Here is an 8,873-nt window from a genome sequence, read left to right on the forward strand (position 1 = left end):
GACCATATTTGTTGAAAGACCTGAAACTAGTATTAAATTTATCAAACCTATGTAAAGATAGAGAATTTGAAAGGATTATGTTATGACACTTTTTGGATATGATACACATTCTTATTCAATCACTTCAGAATTTGTTATGCATGAAACTCATGGAATATGATGTGGGAAAAATGCACGGGATGTCCTTCGCATTTTGCAGTTCTACTTTATTTATCTATTACATTTAAAACGATGTATTTGCATCCCTCCTAAAAGTGAAATACGCCAATCTGGGTCCAAAATCCAATTCCCATCACTTTTTTCATTGCAATCCATCACCAGATCGACACCTAATGAATTTTAGAGTAAAATGGCAAATCACAGATTTTGACCGATCCATGACTCTAACTTTATACTTGATCCGATATGACTCGAGTGATTAGAAGTTTAGGATAAACTAAAATTAGAAAAAAGTAAAATTAGAGTCATGGGTAGGTCAAAATCCCTGATTCGTCCTTTTCATCCTATAAAATTCGTTACCGCGTTGATTCCATCATGATTTCAAGTTAAAAAGTGAGCAAAATCAGATTTTGGGACAAATCAGTGTGTTTCACTTTTGTGAGGGATATAAATGCATGCCTAATTTAAAAGCAAAGGATAAAATAAAAAGTTAAAACACAAAATATGAGGGTTGTTTTGTGCAGTTTTTTCCATATGAGATAATCCAATTGTAGATTATGAAATCTTAGGTGGTGAATATATATATATTTTTTTGACAAAGTTAGGTAGTGAAGTTTGGCTTGGACTTAGCATGAGTTGATGCTATATATGATAGGCGTAAGTACTGATCTCAAATTCGGAACTACTAGTTTCTTTTCCAATGACGTACGTTTATATGATTATATGTAACCCACATTCCAAAACTATTGTTTGAAGTATTTTATTTTTGGCATGCTTACTAAAAACCCATGTTGGTGGGATTAATGCACCTGAATTACAACTAAACAATTAAGTGAAACAATATTACACGTGATAACCCACAAATAGTATGATAAAGACTAACATATACTTAGAATAAAAGATCATTAATTTCTAAAACCTTAACTTTAATCATTAAACCGATGTCTCATCAACATATTCCAAGCTACATAAAGGCCAGCAAAATGAAGTTACTCGGGAAACCATCAACAAAGTCTCCTTATATACTTTGTCAAATTATGAAGTACAAATTCTTTGCTAGGTTTTTATAATAATCATAGGATGCTCGAGAAGTGGAAAACTGAACATGGACATGCTCTCTTTCCCTAACATAATAATCTCATGAGATAAATGGACAATTGAGGTTGGCAGATGTTTAACTTAATACTTGTAGCCATGCTTTGGCTCAATTTGCAGTTAAGTCAGTTAGGATAATTGAATGGGAGGGATCATTCCCATCTTGGTTATCAGAACTAGCTAGGAAAGATATTGGGGGTAGTTACCCCGTTTTGTAATTAACTCTTGTAATTTCAAGTGTTAATATATATATAATTGGTATCGTTTGTTTAAAAAAAAAAGATGTTTAACTTAATAGTAGACACATTTATTAATGTTTGCCTATGAAGATAGATCTCATATATTAATTTTTGAAATAATTTTTCTAACGGATGCCATTAGGCACTCATTAACACATTAAAATTTCACCTAACTTATTACATATATTCATATATTAATAATTAGTATCCTTTCTTACATTTATGCACTTTTTCTAGTTAATGCCACTTTTTTAAAATTCTAATAACTGAAGTACATCCTAATAGGTGCCCATTAGACAGACCCGTTTTGAAAAATTGAAATTATATACGAAGAGTATTTAAATGCAAAAGGAACAATGAATGTTAGTGGATGCACCATTGAGAGTAAAGATCGATACATTCTAACTTCCTTTCGGATGCATTTGTTAGATGCAGAAGATTTGGATCGAACATCTGATCGAGTGTTGGACACAAAGAATTCATATTAGGCGTCCGATAGTTCCAACGACTAGTTTATCAACAACTAATTTTTTGATTGTTGGAAAGGCTTTTAGGGCAAAATTTCACCACCTACAAATACCCTCAAATATGAGAAGAAGAGGGAATTTTGCCTACACAAAATACAAGCTTTCAAGTGTGATATTTATATAGAAATATACTTTGATTATTGTATAGGTATGGAAAAATTTGAGTTTATAAGTTTTTTCAAAGAGGAGAAGTAAAACCCTTATGAAGGTGACCCTCACTTATAAAGTAGTTCTCAATTAATTGGATGAATTTTCAATTTGTAGTTAGTTATGAGAGTTGTAAAACTCTTTGGATTAACTAATGATTTTTAGGGTAATGGAATGAGCTTTCACTTGTACAAGTTGGTTATTGTCATCATTAACTGAAGAAACTACTTAGCTAATTCAACTTCAAGTTTGAAAGAAACCATTAGGAGTCTTAAGTTAGATTGTTATATTTCGTTAAAAAGTATAAAAACATGAAGGAGTTCCAGAAAGAAACAACGCTAGTAAGTTTCCTTACAATTTGGCAACATTGAATCAAATAGGTAGCCTGATGTCTTGATAGATTGACTATTGGAGGGAGAGAGAGAACTTATAGGAGGCTTAGTGGATGGAACATGGGCTTAATGTTCAACATATATTGCAGTCTTTTTTTTTTTTTTTTTCTAGTGGAAGAGGAGCTAGAGAGATGGTAGTGTGGAGTGACCGGTAGTGATAAAGGAATGGAGATGGTAGAGGTAATTTTGAACTTAAAAAATAATCCAGGAGGATGGTTTAGGATATTCACACCATTTTTTTTGCTTATCTCATTTGAGGTTTTGTTACCTAAAAAGTAAAAGTAAGGGAGATAAATATAATTTTTTAAATTTGAGAAGAGCTACCTGTAATTGTGTAAAGCTTTAGGGGAGGTTTGTGAAATTTACCCTAATTCTATGGATGAAATAAAAGTGAAAACATATGACAAATGATTGGGCTTAAGTAAATAGCCATTAGACTATTTAATCATGGGTTATTATCACTTTACCCCCTTAAACTATATAACTACTGTCAATTTACTTCTTAACGTTATCTTTTAGCCACTTCATCCCCATAAATAATTCATCTCAACATGTTAAGAATTTTTGGACAGAAATACCCCTTTATTCTATAGCATTATCACATTGTTATTATCACTTTTTCTCTTGAAATTATAGTGATACAATCGCTTTAATTCCTAACATTATTTTCTAAATATTTTATCTCATCGATAATTTAACTAGTATGGTAAAAAAATTTTAAATATATTTTTCTTTTTTATATGTAATTAAAAATAAAAAGTTGGAATGATTATTCTTCCTTATTTTTCACTTTAAGAGATCTTTTTCTCAAAAATTATTTTCACACTTATTAATACTAGAAAAAGAAAAGGAGATAGGAAAGAAGGAGACAGAAAATTATATTTTGGAAGGAAAGAAAACAAAATAGAGTCTAACATTATCGTATTATTTTAAGATTGTTGGGATTATGATTGGAATTTGATGGTAAATAGAAAAGTGAAATAATTTTAAAATAATAAAAGTATTTAATTCTTTCTTTTCTTTATTTTTTTTTAAAAAGAATTGAGTTCTTCTCTCTCTCTCGCTCTCTATCTCTCTCTCCCACCTCACCCTCCCTCTCCCCATCTTTCTATTTTTTTAATATTAATAAGATTGTCAAGAAAAAAGAGATTAACACTTTGACTTTTTTCTTGATAATAAAAGGAGAAGAGTCACTCTAAATTTTTTTATTGTTTTTCTAAAGTTCTTTAACTCGCTAAGTTGGTTTAATGGCGAGGTAAATTGCCTAATACATAACTCCAGGGGGTAAATTGATAACGATGCTATAGTTTATGAGAGTAAAGAGATAGTAATTTTAAGAGCTAAATATGTCTTTCACTTCAATTAACAAATTTCGTTAAGTTTGATCGTTAATTTTGGAGTAAAATGACTAAAAGATAATAATGTTAAGAGAGAAATTGATAGTGGTACCAAACATTAAAGAGAAATAAAATGATAATAACCTTTAATCAATCCTAGCTCCAGTTGCGGGAAAATATACATGATTAAAGGTCTTTAACTCGTTAAATTGATTTAATGGTACGGTAAAGTAAAGTGATAATAGCTTTTAACCAATTCCGGCTCGAATATACAGGAGTAAGGTTCGTTTAATTGGACGGAAAACATTTTTTCCAAACATTCCACTGTTTGGACGCAATTTAATTTGGGAAAATGATTTCTGATGAAAAATAAGTTACACCGATTCCTTTAGTAAAATCAGACTTCTTTCACAGCCTTCAACGGAAAACCATCGATAAAAGACGATCCCTTCTGCGGCAGCGATAAAAGACGATCTCCAGCGACATCTCATAGGCAAACCAATCCCTTCTTCGGCAAACCATCTCCAGCGACATCTCATCCCCGTTCCTGCAACAGCATCTCCAACAAGGGTGAAGACTCCTTAAGTATTTCCAGAGGTATGATAGTCTCTTATTAGTTTTTTTCCCTCCCTTTTCCTTTGAAAAATTGTCTAGAGTTACTGGTGTAGATTCTTGAAGTTGGATTTGAATGAATTTTTGTGGGTTGCTTTTGTTTTAGTTTGTTCTTACCTGATTAGGGTTACATTTGATTTGATTGATGCCAATGAATTAATTTGGCTGCTGAGTTTTGGGGGTTTTATGATTCTTGGAATCTGATTACTAATTTCTGTGGCTTTTGCCTATTGGGAACTTGAACTTGCAATTCTGACTGTCTTTCTGGTTGTTTGATTGCTTCTCTCAATACTTTACTGACCCAAATCTTGTGTCATCAACACGTTTCTTAATTGGTATGATATCAGGATTTCAGTCCCGTAGCCATACATGCGAGTAACTTTTACTTGTAAAATTTGCATTATGTTGATCTAATGTCTAATTGCAGAGAGAGTATTTAGCCTGTTGACTTTGATTTTATAACTAGACATACACTAAAAATTGTTCGCCTTCAACTCCCCATTTATTTGCGGGACCAAATGAAAATGTTGAGGCAAAAGGTCATTTGTCCAAAGACCATTATAAGGTTTGCCAATTTCACCAAGTTGAAACCTCTTCAATTTGACGGGAACATAGACAAAGATAACAAGAAACCCTTCATTCAAAGGAATCCAGGCTCTAAATTCTTCAACTTATTCATGTCTTCTTTGAAACCTGAAACAGCATGTTCTTACAAACACACAGAAAGTTTACAACCATCCTTTTCCCCTTCATTTGCTGAAGAATAGGGCAAAAAGTGACGTGCGCGGAGTATACATATACAATTAAGCTCATCCTAATCAAGTTTTACATTTATAAACTCCTAAATACCCCACACGCGATTTATCGCAAGTATACGAATCGTGAGCTAGTATAGGGTATTAAGGGTCGATCCCACAAGGAAGATTGCAATTACCGGTACTACTTAAGCTTCTCTATTATTTAGACTATCAATGAATTATAACAAATTAAAACCTACTGAAATTATGCAAGAAAATAGCAAATAAAAGCTCCTTGGGTTGTGGTATCCCTAACTACTCATGCAAGTGCTATATTTGGATCATTAATTACTACATCTAGGCTAGTTATGGTGTAATTTCCTTATGCATTTGAATCCTACTTTCGTAGTGAATCAATTATACTTATAACTAATCCATACCTATTCTCATGGTTATGAAATTAGCTACAAGTTCATTTCTTCAATGAAATTACATGAAATGAATCACTAAAAACCACATAGGTGCACCTCTACTTTCGTGAGTGTACTCCCTATGTTTAGCACTTCTTGAACTAGTGTTAAATCTCAATTTTCATTGCAGAAATAACACCTTAGATAATCACAATTAATGGTACCAGATTAATCATGATTTCAAGAGCTAAAGTGCTAAATAACTTGCTCAAATCATAGCAGTTAAATAGCCAAATAATAAGCACTAACAATCATAGAAAGTTCAACCAAACCCAAGGCATAAACTTTAGAGACACATAAATAACATAAAATCCAGAACTTGCATATTAACTAAATTTGGAATCAAGTACAAAAGATAAAGAGTTGAAAAGGAATGTAACCCATGTCACTTGAGCTCATCACCTTGCCTTCTTCATCTCCATCTTAATCCTAGTCTAGCAATATACAAGAGTGGATGAATTACACTAGCTAAACTATCCTACACTAAGGAAATGGAAGAACTACATTTCTGCACTCTTCAAGCTTCTCCCGTATGTTCCTCTCTATTTTCTGCTATGGACTCCCCATCTCTCCAATCTCCTTTTTGCAATGAATTTGGCTCTTTTATGATGAAAGGTGGTCAAGAAATGAGGATTACATCTCCCTTTTACAGCTGGGAATGTTTCTCACATGTCTAGCATCCAATGTGAGTTGGTGGAGGTGAAATTGAGTTTTACGCGTACAGAGCAGCCTTTTCTGACCTGTGATCCGAGCTGCTACAGTACCTCGGATCCGTATGGATCCAAGCTCGGATCCACTAACCCAGAAACAACCGAGGGTTCGGATGAATAGTGGATCCGAGTGTGGATCACTTGCTCTGTTTTTGGCCCAACTTCAACCAATCTTTTCTTGATGTTAGAGGCTGAACCAGCTCATGTCTAAAACACGAAAGTTGTAGCCTTTTGAGTTATCTTTCTAATGCATCAAGAATCACCTCATTTGGATCTGTGTAGGCTGAGATATGACTGAAATACCCTTGCCTGCTCATTGCCCTGTTCCAGTTTCGACCAGTAGAAATTTGCTATTGTAATTCGGCATTTTGACCTGGAAAACCTTCAAACTGGATTTAGATGTCTTCACCAAAGTTGTAGATCTATCTCTTATCTTCAAATGGGTTCAAGAATCATCCCAATCCGATCATTTTAACTCAAGTTATAGCCGAAATACGAAAATGTGTCAAAACTGTCAAAATACACAAAATCCAAGTAAAAAGTGATAAAAACCTCATTTAATCACTTAAAAGCATTTTTCACCAATTATAGCCAAAATGATTCATATTCTTCCAATAATATAACCAAAGTGACTAAAAATAATATAAAATGTCATACAATTATTACGTAAATTAGTCACTTATCAAACTCCCCCACACTTAAATCATTGCTTGTCCTCAAGCAATTCACACATAATCAAATGCAATGATTCAAGAGGTGAAACAATATATGCACTTTGTCCAATTTAATTCCTCAAGACTTGGAAAATAATCATTATATAATTATTCAATTTACACTAAATACTCATAATATCAAGTAAAGGAAAGATAATTATACCCTAAATTCAACAAGTTAAACTTAATCTCTTACCCTAACCTAATTTCACAAATAAGCAACCCACATAGTCGATTTATAGCCTTCCTCCTCCTATAATCATCCTTTTCTCAAAATTTTACATCTAAGAGGGATTTATTCATACTAATTTTACTTAATTAGTGAGAATGCCTTTTTACGCGAAAATCGACACTTTTAGGTGAAGATTCCCGATTACTCAACATTTCACTTATTCAAGTTGCAATGCATACTCTTAATTCAAGTACCTTTTTACGCGAAAATCGACATTTGTAGATGCCAACCCCCGGTTACTCGGTACAAAAATCATTGGAGTAGAATAATTTTTTCTTTCTTTTCTTCTCTTTTTTTTTTTTTTTTTTTTTTTTTTTTTTTTACTAAAGGACAATAAATAGATATTCCCTCTTAGAAAATATATAAGACTAATCAAAGGAGGAGTATAACCTTTTATCAACTATGTCAATCACTTACTTGCAAAATTAAGTAAAGAGAAGAAATCTCATTAAACATGTAAAATTATAGGCATAATTTTCCTCACTTTACCAAATATACTTTCTAAAATGTAAAAATTCTAATTGCATAATAACTATTTCCAAGTTAAATGAGGACTAAACCTTCCAAAATACACATAAAGTTTCAACAATTGGAAGAATAAAAACATTTAAAGTTGGAACAAATTAGCCCTTTTTGAATGAAAATGCAAAAATTTGAAGAACTTTTGGGCCATAGTGACATATTGGACAAGATGTTAGACAAATTTTGACGGAGTTTCCCCATATAAATGGAAGAAAACTCCCTGCCAACAAACCCAATTTCAGGCAAATTATCCACATGGCAAATAATTCAAACACAATTCCAATATTTCTAAGCATTTAAATCCACAAAATATCATCACATAGCATTAGAATGCAAGTTCACATATTTCCTCCCCCACACTTAAACTTCACATTGTCCTCAATGTGAGAAAAGGAAAATAAAGAAAGAGTAAAAGAAAATACTCCCCTTATGACTTGCGCAATCCGAATCCATGTCCAAGTGATGAATTTCCAACTTTACTTGAAAGAATGGAGACTTCAATTAATGCACCTTGAAAAAAAAAACAAAAATACAATTCTTAAGAATAAAAGCTTGCAACCAACAAGAAGAAAAGTGGAGTTGAAGGAGGAAAAAGAGGGAAGAATGAAGAAAAGTGGTCCGAGGCTTCGTTTGGAAAGGATCCGAGGTCGTTTTTGAAAGGATCCGAGGTCGGATCATGATAAGTGAGCTCGGATCAAGAAGCTCAAATTTTTTCTGATTGCAGAAGTGGATCCGAGGCCTCGGATCCATATGGATCCGAGCTCGGATCAAGAAGCTCGAAGTTTTTCTGATTGCAGAAGTGGATCCGAGGCCTTGGATCCATATGGATCCGAGGCCTTGGATCCATTGAATCTGCACTTATTGCAGAATTTTTGCAATTTTCAGTTTGACCTCAATTATTCAAAATACACCCTAGATCATTTCTATGTCAAAATAAATCATTCACGCACATGTAAAATGATCTAAACATGCATTCTAAAC

Source organism: Coffea arabica, chromosome 5e (assembly GCF_036785885.1).
Source record: "Coffea arabica cultivar ET-39 chromosome 5e, Coffea Arabica ET-39 HiFi, whole genome shotgun sequence".
NCBI lineage: Eukaryota > Viridiplantae > Streptophyta > Magnoliopsida > Gentianales > Rubiaceae > Coffea > Coffea arabica.